The 17,379-nt window shown below is 46.0% G+C and overlaps 2 pseudogenes; both read right to left on the bottom strand.

Moving 5' to 3' along the window:
* Window positions 1-15,445: 15,445 nt before the first annotated feature.
* LOC135052740 (5S ribosomal RNA) lies at window positions 15,446-15,563 on the bottom strand (annotated as a pseudogene).
* A 169-nt stretch (window positions 15,564-15,732) lies between these two features.
* Window positions 15,733-15,850, bottom strand: LOC135053924 (5S ribosomal RNA; annotated as a pseudogene).
* Between the last annotated feature and the right edge of the window lie 1,529 nt (window positions 15,851-17,379).

Consider the following 17,379-nt stretch of genomic DNA (forward strand, 5'->3'; position numbering starts at 1 on the left):
CAGAACAGGGGTCAGGGTTCATTTAAAGCCATATAGGATTCCTGAAGCTCAGCGAGAAGGTGTTTCTAAAGAAGTTAAAACCACGTTAGAACTTGGAGTCATAGAGGAATCTAACAGTGAGTGGTCCAGTCCCATAGTGCTCATCCCAAAGCCCGACGGTAGCATACGCTTCTGTAATGACTTTCGTAAGTTAAATGAGGTGTCCAAGTTTGACGCATACCCCATGCCCCATGTGGATGAGCTTATAGAAAGGCTGGGAACAGCCAGGTTTCTCACCACATTGGACCTGACCAAAGGTTACTGGCAAATACCTTTATCTGATAGCGCAAAAGAAAAAACAGCCTTTTCGGTTCTGGAGGGGCTTTACCAGTATAAGATGTTACCCTTTGGGTTGCATAGGGCTCCAGCAACCTTTCAACGGGCGATGGATAAAATTTTGAGGCCCCATAGAAAATATGCAGCTGCCTATTTGGATGATGTGGTAATTCACAGTACAGACTGGGGGTCCCATTTGGTTAAAGTACAAGCAGTACAGGACTCAATCAGAGAGGCAGGGTTAACTGCTAACCCAAAGAAGTGCTGCCTCGCAATGGAGGAGGTCAAATACTTGGGCTTCACCATAGGCAGAGGTCAGATTAGGCCCCAATTGAATAAAATTGATGCTATTCAAAACTGGCCTCGTCCAGTGAATAAAAAACAGGTAAGGGCTTTTTTGGGAATAACTGGGACTATAGACGGTTTATTCCCAATTTTGCGACCACAGCGGTGCCGTTGTCAGACCTTACCAAAGGGAAGCAGTCAAATATGGTGAAATGGAACCCTGATGCAGAAAAAGCGTTCCAAGCGTTAAAAGTGTCTTTGTGTTCACAACCGGTGTTGATAACACCAGATTTTTCAAAAGAATTTGTGGTACAGACAGATGCCTCAGAGGTAGGGATAGGCGCGGTGCTGTCCCAAACCAGAGATGGGGACGAACACCCTATCATTTATTTGAGTAGGAAACTTAATGAGCATGAAAAAAGGTATGCCATTGTGGAAAAGTAGGCTTTGGCCATTAAGTGGGCACTAGATACCTTGAGATATTACCTCTTGGGTAGACAATTCAGACTAGTGACGGATAATGCCCCTTTAAAATGGATGTATGTAAATAGAGGCAAGAATGCTCGTGTAACTAGATGGTTTCTAGCGTTGCAGGATTTTAAGTTTACTGTCGAACATAGACCGGGTATACAATTTCCCAACGCAGATGCATTGTCCCGCATCTTCTGTTTGGGGGCTACAAGTGTTCCGGCCCCTAGGTCGAAACAGGGGAGGGGGATATGTGACAAGAACACTGGGATAGTGTTTGAGGGCAGGTATGTTTGTCCCAGGTTCTTGTCTTACATGTATTAGAAAAATGAAAACTCCTAGGAATATGTTTTGTTTTGTTAGAACCTTTTCAGTTTGTTGGAACAGCTGGGTAAGGGCCCTGAAAGAGAGATGGGGCAAGTTCCAGACATTGGGCCCAGTTCGGGTCTTTGGCCTCACAGAAGGCTAATCAGGCTTTCAGCTGTGTAAGAGTGTTATAGAGCTGCTGGCCTGATTAGGGGGGCAGACTGCCTGGGAAGACTGCAGGATCTCTGTGAGAGAAACACGCTTCCTGATACAAGTGAGCTATACAGTGTACTGGAGAACTCTGTGTTTTTTTGTTTAGTGATAGTTAGGAACATCTTGTGTTTAGTTAGTGCCGGACAGGCAAGGTATTTTCTTTTGCTGTTTGTTTTATTTTCTGTATAATAAAACTGGCTGGGGCCAGTTGTACTGGAAACTGGACTTGTGTGGTTCCTCAGCTGCTGCAGGCTGCCATTTATCCCAGGAAACGGCACCTTGTACCCTTACAGTGTTACAACTTGGTGAAGAATGCGAGCACTCCGTTCTGCGCATAAGTGAAAGCAGCAGCTTTGTGAGGCCTGCAGAAAACGGTGGTTTATGCAGATACAGCCCAGTGTGAAGTTACTGAGACTCGCCCTGAGGATTTGATATATGTCCTGGGTGAAAGCAGTTACAAACCCGCCTGAAAAGTCTGTCGACATGGAGGAACTGCTCAAAGCCTTGCTGCAAGCTACAGCGGCTCAGCAGGAGGCCAACAGACAGCAGCAGGTGGCAATGGAGGAAAATTGGAGACTACAGCGAGAGGCCTTAACAGAAGTGATGCAGAGCCTTGCAGCCCGGATTGGAGTTATGGCCGTCAGTAATACGACCAGCTCTAGTTCTATACGGGCCAGTCACTTCCTGCAGAAAATGACAGAGGCTGATGATGTGGAGGCCTACCTGACCACGTTTGAAAGGACTGCCGAGCGTGAGAACTGGCCGAAAGCACAGTGGGCCAGTCTGCTGGCACCTTTTCTGTCAGGTGAGCCCCAAAAAGCGTACTTTGATTTAAGCCCTGCTGAGGCTCGGGTCTATGATAAACTAAAGACTGAGATCCTGACCCGCCTGGGAGTCACGCTTTCAGTACGAGCACAATGGGTGCACCGTTGGGTGTATGCCATGGAGAAGCCTCCTCGCTCCCAGATGCACGACCTTATTCAGCTAACAAAAAAATGGTTACAGCCAGAGACATTAACTGGTCCCCAGGTGGTTGAAAGAGTCGTCATGGACCGCTACTTGAGATCTTTGCCCATGGTCCTGCGCAAGTGGGTGAGCCATGGGAACCTGGGTACTGCTGACCAATTAGTGGACATGGTAGAGAGGTATTTGGCAGTAGAGGAACTACTGATGACCACCCAGCAACCCATAGATCCTCGACAGCGCCCTTCAGTAAAGACTGGTAAGACTGTTCCGTGGGAAAACGTTGCTGGGTGGTTAAGAGAACGCAAGGCTGGAGAGACTGTAAATACTGGCCCTGGAGACAGGCCAATGGGGCTAGAACGGTCTATGCTGCCCAAACGGGTTGATAATCGTGTGATTAAATGTTTTAGGTGTGGTATGCCAGGTCATGTTATTGCCAATTGCCCAGTCACGCAAGAACCCATGCAATGTGATGCTGCCTTTGAATGTCGCAGAATGTCTTTCTTTGCTAGGTTAGCCTGTACTGTGGTACCTTCACCTGAGCTGGAAAAACAAATGTGTGATGTGTTCTTAGAGGGTAACCGGGTAGAGGCCTTGCTAGATTCGGGAAGTTTAGTTACCCTCGTGAAAGCTGGGTTAGTGAACCCCTTAAAGGTCCAGCAAATACTTATTGGGGTAACTTGCATACATGGGGATACCCAACATTATGTCACTGCTGAAGTGAATATAGAAACTTGTTGTGGGTCAGCAATTGTTAAAGTAGGACTGGTCCCCACCTTGGTGCATGAGGCCATAATAGGGAGGGATTTTCCTCATTTCTGGAAACTGTGGGAATCATGGTTATCAACAGATGTGAGAAGTAAAGAGCCAGTTGATAATACCGGTGATTTTATGGATGTACGTGTGTCTTCGGAACTTTCTGACCCTTTGCCTTTTGCTAGTTTGGCTGGGGAAGTGACAGATGGGGAGTCCAGTGAGGACCCTCTTGCTGGGAACAGAGACATAGTAGTTAGAACTGAAAGCATGCCTGACCTGGAGGTAAAGAAGGATCTGTTTGGGTCTGAACAGTTAAAGGATCCTACCTTAATAAAGGCTAGAGAGAATGTTAAGGTTGTTAATGGGGAACCTGTGGTACCAGGTGACAGGGTTACGTATCCCCACATGGCCATCTGTAATGAGCTCTTGTACCACATTGTCAAAAGGGGTGAGGATGTGGTGGAACAGCTGGTAGTTCCCCAGCCTTATCGGAGAACGGTACTAGATTTAGCTCATAGTCACGTTTCCGCAGGACATTTAGGGGCAGAAAAAACCACTGAAAGAGTTTTACAAAGGTTCTTTTGGCCAGGGGTTTATAAAGAAGTGTCTGAATATTGTTCTTCCTGTCCTGAATGCCAGTATCATGCCCCTAGATCCCATTTCAGGAGCTCACTAGTTCCCATGCCTATTATAGAGGTCCCGTTTGACAGAATAGCCATGGATCTCGTGGGGCCCTTGTTAAAGTCTGCTCGGGGCCATCAGTATATCCTGGTAATTATGGACAATGCCACTCGATATCCTGAGGCTGTCCCTTTACGCACTATCACAACCAAGGCGATAGCTAGGGAGCTGGTGCAGGTTTTTAGTAGAGTGGGAATACCAAAAGAAATTTTGACTGACCAAGGTACTCCATTTATGTCAAGGATCATGAAAGAGTTGTGCAAATTATTTAAGGTCACTCACCTCAGGACGTCCATCTACCATCCCCAAACTGACGGGTTGGTGGAAAGGTTTAATAAAACATTAAAAAGTATGTTAAAAAAGGTTGTTGAGAGAGATGGGAAAAACTGGGATTGTTTGTTGCCCTACTTGTTAATGGCCATCAGAGAAGTTCCTCAGTCCTCTACGGGGTTTTCTCCATTTGATTTGTTGTATGGTAGACACCCCAGAGGGCTGTTGGACATTGCCAAAGAGACGTGGGAAGGACAACCCGCTCCTTATAGAAGCGTTATTGAACATGTAACACAAATGCAGGATAGGATTGCAGCCGTGGTACCTGTTGTCAGAGAGCACATGGAACAGGCCCAAAGTGCTCAACAGAGGGTCTATAACCGGAGTGCCAAGATACGGGAATTTGCTCCTGGAGATAGAGTTCTTGTTTTGGTACCCACTGTGGAAAGCAAATTCCTAGCTAAATGGCAGGGTCCATTTGAGATTAGGGAAAAAGTGAATGAGGTTAATTACAAAGTATACCAGCCGGGAAAGAGAAAACCCGAACAAATCTACCATGTTAACTTAATCAAACCCTGGAAAGATAGGTTGTCTCTGTCAGCGGAGCCTTGCCCTTCGGTGTCTTCACCTCGGTTGCTTCCCGCAGTGAAGGTGTCAGAGACATTATCAGCTGATCAGAACAATCAGGTTAAAGAATTTCTCATCCAAAATAGGGAGATATTTTCAGAGCTGCCTGGCCGAACGGCCATAATAAAACATGACATTGTCACAGAACAGGGGTCAGGGTTCATTTAAAGCCATATAGGATTCCTGAAGCTCAGCGAGAAGGTGTTTCTAAAGAAGTTAAAACCACGTTAGAACTTGGAGTCATAGAGGAATCTAACAGTGAGTGGTCCAGTCCCATAGTGCTCATCCCAAAGCCCGACTGTAGCATACGCTTCTGTAATGACTTTCGTAAGTTAAATGAGGTGTCCAAGTTTGACGCATACCCCATGCCCCATGTGGATGAGCTTATAGAAAGGCTGGGAACAGCCAGGTTTCTCACCACATTGGACCTGACCAAAGGTTACTGGCAAATACCTTTATCTGATAGCGCAAAAGAAAAAACAGCCTTTTCGGTTCTGGAGGGGCTTTACCAGTATAAGATGTTACCCTTTGGGTTGCATAGGGCTCCAGCAACCTTTCAACGGGCGATGGATAAAATTTTGAGGCCCCATAGAAAATATGCAGCTGCCTATTTGGATGATGTGGTAATTCACAGTACAGACTGGGGGTCCCATTTGGTTAAAGTACAAGCAGTACAGGACTCAATCAGAGAGGCAGGGTTAACTGCTAACCCAAAGAAGTGCTGCCTCGCAATGGAGGAGGTCAAATACTTGGGCTTCACCATAGGCAGAGGTCTGATTAGGCCCCAATTGAATAAAATTGATGCTATTCAAAACTGGCCTCGTCCAGTGAATAAAAAACAGGTAAGGGCTTTTTTGGGAATAACTGGGACTATAGACGGTTTATTCCCAATTTTGCGACCACAGCGGTGCCGTTGTCAGACCTTACCAAAGGGAAGCAGTCAAATATGGTGAAATGGAACCCTGATGCAGAAAAAGCGTTCCAAGCGTTAAAAGTGTCTTTGTGTTCACAACCGGTGTTGATAACACCAGATTTTTCAAAAGAATTTGTGGTACAGACAGATGCCTCAGAGGTAGGGATAGGCGCGGTGCTGTCCCAAACCAGAGATGGGGACGAACACCCTATCATTTATTTGAGTAGGAAACTTAATGAGCATGAAAAAAGGTATGCCATTGTGGAAAAGTAGGCTTTGGCCATTAAGTGGGCACTAGATACCTTGAGATATTACCTCTTGGGTAGACAATTCAGACTAGTGACGGATCATGCCCCTTTAAAATGGATGTATGTAAATAGAGGCAAGAATGCTCGTGTAACTAGATGGTTTCTAGCGTTGCAGGATTTTAAGTTTACTGTCGAACATAGACCGGGTACACAATTTCCCAACGCAGATGCATTGTCCCGCATCTTCTGTTTGGGGGCTACAAGTGTTCCGGCCCCTAGGTCGAAACAGGGGAGGGGGATATGTGACAAGAACACTGGGATAGTGTTTGAGGGCAGGTATGTTTGTCCCAGGTTCTTGTCTTACATGTATTAGAAAAATGAAAACTTCTAGGAATATGTTTTGTTTTGCTAGAACCTTTTCAGTTTGTTGGAAAAGCTGGGTAAGGGCCCTGAAAGAGAGATGGGGCAAGTTCCAGACATTGGGCCCAGTTCGGGTCTTTGGCCTCACAGAAGGCTAATCAGGCTTTTAGCTATGTAAGAGTGTTATAGAGCTGCTGGCCTGATTAGGGGGGCAGACTGCCTGGGAAGACTGCAGGATCTCTGTGAGAGAAACACGCTTCCTGATACAAGTGAGCTATACAGTGTACTGGAGAACTCTGTGTTTTTTTGTTTAGTGATAGATAGAAACATATTGTGTTTAGTTAGTGCCGGACAGGCAAGGTATTTTCTTTTGCTGTTTGTTTTATTTTCTGTATAATAAAACTGGCTGGGGCCAGTTGTACTGGAAACTGGACTTGTGTGGTTCCTCAGCTGCTGCAGGCTGCCATTTATCCCAGGAAACGGCACCTTGTACCCTTACAGTGTTACAATATATATTACTAGCACTGGTGCCCTCCTAGTGGGCAATGGCTCCCACACACATGCAGTCCATTATCGGGCAGCACTCAGAGACTGTACATTGGTGAATGAAAACAAAACTGCAGTGTGTGTTTAATTAAATGGTGACATTTCGGGAACTTGCCTTCTTCAGACAAAAATACAGTACAAAGTGTGACAATAAATACAAGCCGGCGGCATCACGGACCATACTTGGGGAGAAACACGAGGGGGGTAAGTTATTGTTGTTTACCTCTTGCATTTATTGTCACACTTTGCACTATATTTTTGTCTGACTAATTGGACTAGTCCCCGAAATGTCACCATTTGATTAAACACACACTGCAGAGGGTTTTTTTGTTCACCAATGTCCAGTCTCTGAGTGCCGCCCGCTCTATGAAATATATATATATATATATATATACATTATACACACACACACACACAGTATATTATCCACCCCCACATAAATAGAGATTGCTTGATATAGGCAGACAGATATAGATAGATTAGATGGACAGACAGATAGAAACTGTACAGAGATAGACAGACAGACAGACAGACAGACAGACAGACAGACAGACAGACAGATAGATAGATAGATAGATAGATAGATAGATAGATAGATAGGGTAGGATAGATAATCACACAGAAAACAAACTCACCCAGTTGAAGTTCCTCACACACTCACAGGGTCCCGGGCTGTCTCCCTATCTATTATTCCTTCAGGCAGGTGAGATGGCTCTATGGAGATGGGGGCATCTAGTGGCTCCTGGCAGTACTGCAGTCTGCAGTAACAGAAGCTCTCTGCTTCCGGAAGCCATCACTAGCCTATTACTTCCGCCCCTTCCAGCTCTTCCTCTCCTCCCGCTAGCACCACTGCACTGACACAATGATCAGCGGCATGGGTGGATTAGAAGAGCCGCGCCTCATGCTGCCCTGGCTCCGCTGTCTGCCACAGTGTGACAGGCGCAGCGGCAGCCGACAGAACAGCACAAAGCTCAGGGATGCAGAGCAGGGAGAGCGCCTCTACTGCCTCGTGCCTCCCTGCTTTGCATCCCTTTGCTGAGCGGGTTCCGCCGGCACTGCTCGCAGGCCTTTACATTTAGGCCCTCATTCCGAGTTGTTCACTTGCTAGCAGATTTTAGCAGCATTGCACACGCTAGGCCGCTGCCCTCTGGGAGTGTATCTTAGCTTAGCAGAATTGCGAACGAAAGCGTAGCAGAATTGCGAACAGAAAATTCTTAGCAGTTTCTGAGTAGTTCGAGACTTACTCCTACACTGCGATCAGCTCAGCCCGTTTCGTTCCTGGTTTGACATCACAAACACGCCCTGCGTTCGGCCAGCCACTCCCACGTTTCTCCAGACACTCCCGCATTTTATCCTGGCACGCCTGCGTTTTTCCGCACACTCCCAGAAAACGGTCAGTTTCCACCCAGAAACACCCACTTCCTGTCAATCACACTCCAATCACTTCAACGATGAAAATTCTTCGTTCAGACGTGAATAAATCTACTAAGTTTTGTGCTAAAATACTTAGCGCATGCACACTGCGTACCATGCGCATGCGCATTTTTGCCTTAATCGCTCCGTTGCAAAAATCGGCAACAAACGATCAACTCGGAATGACCCCCTTAGTTCACTGTAGTAGATGTACACTGCACTTTCATAAATGTGTGATAACAGAATCACTGGGAGGATAACTATAGAGAAGAAAGAACTATGATTAGGATTCAGTAGGGTCGTCTTTGAATTCATCTCAATATTTACAAGGTACCAGTTAGCAAAATACTAATTTGCCTGTAGCACAAGATATGTTTAAAACACTAATGTAATTTGTTCCTCTAATGTTTACAGCTAATACTTCAAGGGCTATTGTTCAATGTAGAAGTATTAATGGTGACCCAGCTATAGGATCCATCATATTTCAAAATTGTAATCAAAATCTTCAAACTCTAGCAAATAAGGTAAGTTTTATCAAAATATTCCAATTTATGCAATACAACTTTATTTCCAAATAAATTAAAATGATTAAATATATAGAAAATAACAGAACACAGAATAGTCAGAGTATTAATGAAATCCCTATGTAATTTTATGCTTTGAATAGTATTGCTGTTTATATCCTGCTTAAACGCCTCAGCTTTGTAAATATGTCCGAAAATTTTGTGCTGCACCCAGAGGCGCTTTAACCACTTGCCTGGCATGGCAAGTGCTTTATCTGATCAGATAGACAGTATTAGCAGCGGCAGGGAAGGGAAACTTCCTACCGCTGCTGCTATCAGAGGGACCGCCCTGCACTCTCCCCTACTGATTGCCGTGCCGCCGTTCACTGCTGATCGGTCAGCATGGCAGGACCCCCCTCCAGTGGCTGCATACAACAGCAGCTGCTGGGGAGTGTAAATTAACCCCCAAGCCTGCCCCCCACCCCCCCACCCCCCCATCTATGTGTACCTGGAGGCTAAAATGAAAGCCGGAATGGTCGCAATGTTTCTGATGGTCGCGATGTTCCCGATCAATGTTTCGATGTTTGGGGGGAAAATAAAAAAGATCAAAATATATTTTTCTTTTACTTTTTTTAACTAAAATCATTTTGAATAGGGTTAAATTCATATTCCTCACCTAATTCACTCAGAAAAAACCCAGGCAATTTCAAAGCGTTTTTTTTTGGGAGGAAAATCATCAATTAAGTGGTTAAGAGAGGAGGGGGCCTAGTCGCAGACTGTATACCGGCCCTCACTGGCAGTGTAGTAGACTCTGGCATTGTGCCAGACTCTGATGTACATGCACAGGTCTCCAGGAACATGGGGTTCATGCTGCGTTCCCTGGGTCCTCTTTCCTGTGCATGCATGAATCACAGTAAAATAACCATGGTGGACATTTTCTGAGTGATATTTGCTGCTGTGCAGCCGCCGAGCCGACGGAGAGGTGAGTATAGTTAAATGGGTGCAGTTTGTGCTGTGTGTGGGCCCCCCCGAACAGGAGCCCATGTACACCGTACACTTTGCACCCATTATAGATACGCCAGTGGCTGCACCTCAGTTATTTTGTTTGTAATACATAAGGCACTCTAATATACTGTATATGCAGTGGTGGGATTCAGGCGGTTTGCAACGGTTCGGCAGAACCGATACCTAATATATAGAGATGTGCACCGGAAATTTTTTGGGTTTTGTGTTCTGGTTTTGGATTCGGTTCCGCGGCCGTGTTTTGGATTCGGACGCATTTTATCAAAACCTCCCTGAAAATTTTTTGTTGGATTCGGGTGTGTTTTGGATTCGGTGTTTTAAAAAAAAAAAAACCTCATAAACAACTTAAATCATAGAATTTGGGGGTCATTTTGATCCCATAGTATTATTAACCTCAATAACCATAATTTACATTAATTTTCAGTCTATTCTGAACACCTCACACCTCACAATATTATTTTTAGTCCTAAAATTTGCACCGAGGTCGCTGGATGACTAAGCTAAGCGACCCAAGTGGCCGACACAAACACCTGGCCCATCTAGGAGTGGCACTGCAGTGTCAGACAGGATGGCACTTCAAAAAAATAGTCCACAAACAGCACATGATGCAAAGAAAAAAAGAGGCGCAATGAGGTAGCTGTGTGACTAAGCTAAGCGACCCAAGTGGCCGACACAAACACCTGGCCCATCTAGGAGTGGCACTGCAGTGTCAGACAGGATGGCAGATTTAAAAAATAGTCCCAAAACAGCACATGATGCAAAGAAAAAAAGAGGTGCACCAAGGTCGCTGGATGGCTAAGCTAAGCATCACAAGTGGCCGACACAAACACCTGGCCCATCTAGGAGTGGCACTGCAGTGTCAGGCAGGATGGCACTTCAAAAAAATAGTCCCCAAACAGCACATGATGCAAAGAAAAATGAAAGAAAAAAGAGGTGCAAGATGGAATTGTCCTTGGGCCCTCCCACCCACCCTTATGTTGTATAAACAGGACATGCACACTTTAACGAACCCATCATTTCAGCGACAGGGTCTGCCACACGACTGTGACTGAAATGACTGGTTGGTTTGGGCCCCCACCAAAAAGAAGCAATCAATCTCTCCTTGCACAAACTGGGTCTACAGAGGCAAGATGTCCACCTCCTCCTCATCGTCCAATTCCTCACCCCTTTCACTGTGTAAATCCCCCTCCTCACAGATTATTAATTCGTCCCCACTGGAATCCACCATCTCAGGTCCCTGTGTACTTTCTGGAGGCAATTGCTGCTGGTGAATGTCTCCATGGAGGAATTGATTATAATTAATTTTGATGAACATCATCTTCTCCACATTTTCTGGAAGTAACCTCGTACGCCGATTGCTGACAAGGTGAGCGGCTGCACTAAACACTCTTTTGGAGTACACACTGGAGAGGGGGCAACTTAGGTAAAATAAAGCCAGTTTGTGCAAGGGCCTCCAAATAGCCTCTTTTTCCTGCCAGTATACGTACGGACTGTCTGACGTGCCTACTTGGATGCGGTCACTCATATAATCCTCCACCATTCTTTCAATGGTGACAGAATCATATGCAGTGACAGTAGACGACATGTCAGTAATCGTTGGCAGGTCCTTCAGTCCGGACCAGATGTCCGCACTCGCTCCAGACTGCCCTGCATCACCGCCAGCGGGTGGGCTCGGAATTCTTAGCCTTTTCCTCGCACTCCCAGTTGCGGGAGAATGTGAAGGAGGAGCTGTTGACGGGTCACGTTCCGCTTGACTTGACAATTTTCTCACCAGCAGGTCTTTGCACCTCTGCAGACTTGTGTCTGCCGGAAAGAGAGATACAACGTAGGTTTTAAATCTAGGATCGAGCACGGTGGCCAAAATGTAGTGCTCTGATTTCAACAGATTGACCACCCGTGAATCCTGGTTAAGCGAATTAAGGGCTCCATCCACAAGTCCCACATGCCTAGCGGAATCGCTCTGTTTTAGCTCCTCCTTCAATGTCTCCAGCTTCTTCTGCAAAAGCCTGATGAGGGAATGGCCTTTTGCTGCTCCTCCATCCTCTAAAGCATATAGAGGGTTGAATTCCACCTCGTTACCACCTCTTGCTTCAGATGATGGCAGGGCAGGTTCAGGACTGTTTGCTGGTGCTCCAGTCTTCGGCACGCGGTGGCTGAATGCCGAAAGTGGCCCGCAATTCTTCTGGCCACCGACAGCATCTCTTGCACGCCCCTGTCGTTTTTTAAATAATTCTGCACCACCAAATTCAATGTATGTGCAAAACATGGGACGTGCTGGAATTTGCCCAGATGTAATGCACGCACAATATTGGTGGCGTTGTCCGATGTCACAAATCCCCAGGAGAGTCCAATTGGAGTAAGCCATTCTGCGATGATGTTCCTCAGTTTCCGTAAGAGGTTGTCAGCTGTGTTCCTCTTATGGAAAGCGGTGATACAAAGCGTAGCCTGCCTAGAAATGAGTTGGCGTTTGCGAGATGCTGCTACTGGTGCCGCCGCTGCTGTTCTTGCTGCGGGAGGCAATACATCTACCCAGTGGGCTGTCACAGTCATATAGTCCTTAGTCTGCCCTGCTCCACTTGTCCACATGTCCGTGGTTAAGTGGACATTGGGTACAGCTGCATTTTTTCGGACACTGGTGAGTCTTTTTCTGAGGTCTGTGTACATTTTCGGTATCGCCTGCCTAGAGAAATGGAACCTAGATGGTATTTGGTACCGGGGACACAGTACCTCAATCAAGTCTGTAGTTGCCTGTGAATTAACGGTGGATACCGGAAACACGTTTCTCACCACCCAGGCTGCCAATGCCTGAGTTATCCGCTTTGCAGCAGGATGACTGCTGTGATATTTCATCTTCCTCGCAAAGGACTGTTGGACAGTCAATTGCTTACTGGAAGTAGTACAAGTGGTCTTCCGACTTCCCCTCTGGGATGACGATCGACTCCCAGCAGCAACAACAGCAGCGCCAGCAGCAGTAGGCATTACACTCAAGGATGCATCAGAGGAATTCCAGACAGGAGAGGACTCGTCAGACGTGACAGTGACATGGCCTGCAGAACTATTGGCTTTCCTGTGTAAGGAGGAAATTGTCACTGAGGGAGTTGGTGGTGTGGTTTGCAGGAGCTTGGTTACAAGAGGAAGGGATTTAGTGGTCAGTGGACTGCTTCCGCTGTCATCCAAAGTTTATGAACTTGTCACTGACTTCTGATGAATGCGGTCCAGGTGACGTATAAGGGAGGATGTTCCTAGGTGGTTAACGTCCTTACCCCTACTTATTACAGCTTGACAAAGGCAACACACGGCTTGACACCAGTTGTCCGCATTTCTGTTAATAATTCCACACCGAAGAGGTAATTTTTTTTTGTATTTTGACAGGGCATGTCAATGGCTATATTCGTCCCACGGACAACAGGTGTCTCCCCGGGTGCCTGACTTAAACAAACCACCTCACCATCAGAATCCTCCTTGTCAATTTCCTCCACAGCGCCAGCAACACCCATATCCTCATCCTGGTGTACTTTAACAGTGACATCTTCAATTTGACTATCAGGAACTGGACTGCGGGTGCTCCTTCCAGCACTTGCAGGGGGCGTGCAAATGGTGGAAGGCGCAACCTCTTCCCATTCAGTGTTGGGAAGGTCAGGCATCGCAACCAACACAATTGGACTCTCCTTGGGGATTTGTGATTTAGAAGAACGCACAGTTCTTTGCTGTGCTTTTGCCATCTTAACTCTTTTAAGTTTTCTAGCAGGAGGATGAGTGCTTCCATCCTCAGTTGAAGCTGAACCACTAGCCTTGAACATAGGCCAGGGCCTCAGCCGTTCCTTGCCACTCCGTGTCGTAAATGGCACATTGGCAAGTTTACGCTTCTCCTCAGACGATTTTGATTTAGATTTTTGGGTCATTTTACTGAGCTTTATTTTTTTGGATTTTACATCCTCTCTACTGTGACATTGGGCCTTGGCAGACGACGTTGATGGCATTTCATCGTCTCGGCCATGACTAGTGGCAGCAGCTTCAGCACGAGGTGGAAGTGGATCTTGATCTTTCCCTATTTTACCCTCCACATTTTTGTTCTCCATTTTTTAATGTGTGGAATTATATGCCAGTATCAATAGCAATGGCCTACTACTATATATCCTGCGCACAACTGAAATGCACCACAGGTATGGATGGATAGTATACTTGACGACACAGAGGTAGGTAGAGCAGTGGCCTTCTGTACCGTACTGCTATATATTATATACCGGTGGTCAGCAAACTGTGCAAAACTGAAATGCACCACAGGTATGGATGGATAGTATACTTGACGACACAGAGGTAGGTAGAGCAGTGGCCTACTGTACCGTACTGCTATATATTATATACTGGTGGTCAGCAAAATTATGCACTGTACTCCTACTATATACTACAATGCAGCACAGATATGGAGCGTTTTTCAGGCAGAGAACGTATAATACTGGTAGTCACTGGTCAGCAAAACTCTGCACTGTACTCCTCCTATATAATACTGGTGGTCCCCAGTCCCCACTATAAAGCAGTGTGAGCACAGATATATGCAGCACACTGAGCACAGATATGGAGCGTTTTTCAGGCAGAGAATGTATAATACTGGTGGTCACTGGTCAGCAAAACTCTGCACTGTACTCCTCTTATATAATACTGGTGGTCCCCAGTCCCCACAATAAAGCAGTGTGAGCACAGATATATGCAGCACACTGAGGACAGATATGGAGCGTTTTTCAGACAGAGAACGTATAATACTGGTGGTCACTGGTCAGCAAAACTCTGCACTGTACTCCTCCTATATAATACTGGTGGTCCCCAGTCCCCACAATAAAGCAGTGTGAGCACAGATATAAGCAGCACACTGAGCACAGATATGGAGAGTTTTTCAGGCAGAGAACGTATAATACTGGTGGTCACTGGTCAGCAAAACTCTGCACTGTACTCCTCCTATATAAATGAGTATTGTGTGTGGAGCCGCACTAGTCAAATAATGTTGTTAAAGTACCACATTAGGAATTACAATGAAAAAAACCAATATATATACAGTTATCAAGTAAATCTTAAACTGCTAATGATTGGCGGTGCTCCCAGGAATTTTGTAGGTTATACTACAATTGGAAAAAGCAAGAGAAAAAGACAAAAAACCCTTTTTTGGGAGCACTCATTTGTTGTGATAGAAGTAATGTATATAATATTAAAACATAACCTTTAATTGAATCTTGAATAAAAAAACTTTTGGACAAAAAAGAAATAGGACTCGTGTGTGGTGTTATATGTTAGTGTAAATCTTATTTAACCTTTTTAGCAAATGAGGTATAAGATAATTGAGAAGGTGAAAATATCGAGGGGATAGTGAAGGATACCAAATGGTTTCTTAGGATCCAAGGTATCCAAAAAAATCACTGTACATGCTTAAATTTGGGGATATCTGAATTGAGACAATGTAGGCTTTATAGGAATGGAACTCAAGAGATATGTGAGAAGGATGGAGCAAGGAATGCAATGAGACTTCTCTTGGTGGTAAGGGGGGCAGGGGGATTTTGAACAGAGGCCCACTACACCTGGTATTCTCAGGAGGTTTCCTGTCCTAGTACTGACCAGGCCATGCCTGCTTAGCTTCCGAGATCGGACAGGATCGGGCGTATTCAGGGTAGTATGGTAGTGGGCCAATGATGGGGGGAAAAAGAAGAAAAGAAAAGAGAAGAAAAAAAGGAAAAGCGACACTTCAATTTTCTGTACTCTAATAAATCGATACCATGATGGTCTGAAATGGTTTTTCCAGATAGGAGAGTGTATTGGGATTTTTGGGAGTGAGGGCAAGTTTGATCTTTAAAATGGCCCACTGCACCTGGTATTCTCAGGAGGTTCCCCTTCCTAATACTGACCAGGCCATACCTGCTTAGCTTCCGAGATCGGACAAGATCGGGCGCATTCAGGGTAGTATGGCCGTGGGCCTATCATAAAGAAGAAAAGGAAGAAGAGGTCACACTCTGTTATCTGTACTTTGCATTGGTCCTGATTCATGCAAAGTACATGCCAGCCACGTCCATGCCAGCCACGTCCTCTCACTATCATTTCCAATGCACGAGTGAAAAATGGCGGCGACGCGCGGCTCCTTATATAGAATACGAATCTCGCGAGAATCCGACCGCGGGATGATGACGTTCGGGCGCGCTCGGGTTAACCGAGCAAGGCGGGAAGGTTCGAATCTGCCTCGGACCCGTGTAAAAAGGTTGAAGTTCGGGGGGGGGTTCGGATTCCGAGGATCTGAACCCGCTCATCACTACTAATATTAGGTATGGTTCTGACAACCATTTGCTAATGAGCTCCGTCCGCACACAGGGCCTGCCTGATAAACCAATCAGGCTTCAGCCTGGAGCCCAGAATCCTTGGGGAAGGGGGGGGGGGCGCAGCGGGTGCGGACGTCATAACGTCAAGTGCACGGACTGCACCCTGCTACCTCCCACAATGCCGCCTGCAACCCTGGTCACTGCTGCCTGACGCCCGTCCCGGTCCTCTACTCCTTGGCTGTACTGGTGGTGCTGCTGCTTATCGTGGGCCCGCGCGACGCTAATACTTGCGGTCGCGGGCCACACCGCCATCACTGGCACTGCACTATGTGAGTTACTGTGTCCCCACCCCTGGCTTACAAACATTCTCGCAGCGTGCGCGATGTGACATCATGCTGCGCGCCCCCACCCCTGTCCTGGCTGTTCTGTGCTGCGAGAGACTGAGTGGAGGAGCAGTGCTGCTCTTCATAGTTCCTAGGCCAGCTAAGGAGGAGATAAGAAAAGAAGATCACTTGAATTCACTTCACATCATTGTGGGTGTGACTGACTGACTGTGACTGACTAGTCATACCTAAATTCTGCTATAATACAGTACTGTTATGCTACACTGTGAGTAACTATTATGTTACATTGTGAGTAAACACACTTACTAAACAGCAGCTGCATTGGCCATGTAATATTCTGGGCCTGAGGGTAATAATATTGTTCTTATTTGAGTATTAAATGCATGAATTATTAAACTACCTTTCGGTTTATCTTTTGGTATACTTAAAATTGTCATTAGGATATAGGACCTGTTTTATTTGAATCCCACCACTGTGTATGTGTGTATATATATATATATATATATATATATATATATATAGCAAATGAAGAACACTGTGGCACTCGCAGATGCAGTAGAAATGCAGTAGAAACAACTCTTTTACTGGGTTACATCCATAAAAAGCATGCCTAAGACGGCCAACGTTTCGGTGCCACAAGCACCGTTTTCAAGGCAGGCATTAATATGTTAAGGCATTTACAAACAAGACAAACAGACACAGCTTACCTAAATAGGTAGCAGCCATCTCGCCTCGGGAGAGCTGGGTCTGGCTCACGCTTCCGTCAGCAGCAGCCCCGCAAGCTGTTGTTTTTAGAGATGTGCGGCTGGCACTTTTCGTGTTTTGGTTTTGGTTTTGGATCTGGATGAT

This window comes from Pseudophryne corroboree, chromosome 2, assembly GCF_028390025.1.
Source record: "Pseudophryne corroboree isolate aPseCor3 chromosome 2, aPseCor3.hap2, whole genome shotgun sequence".
Taxonomy (NCBI): Eukaryota; Metazoa; Chordata; class Amphibia; order Anura; family Myobatrachidae; genus Pseudophryne; species Pseudophryne corroboree.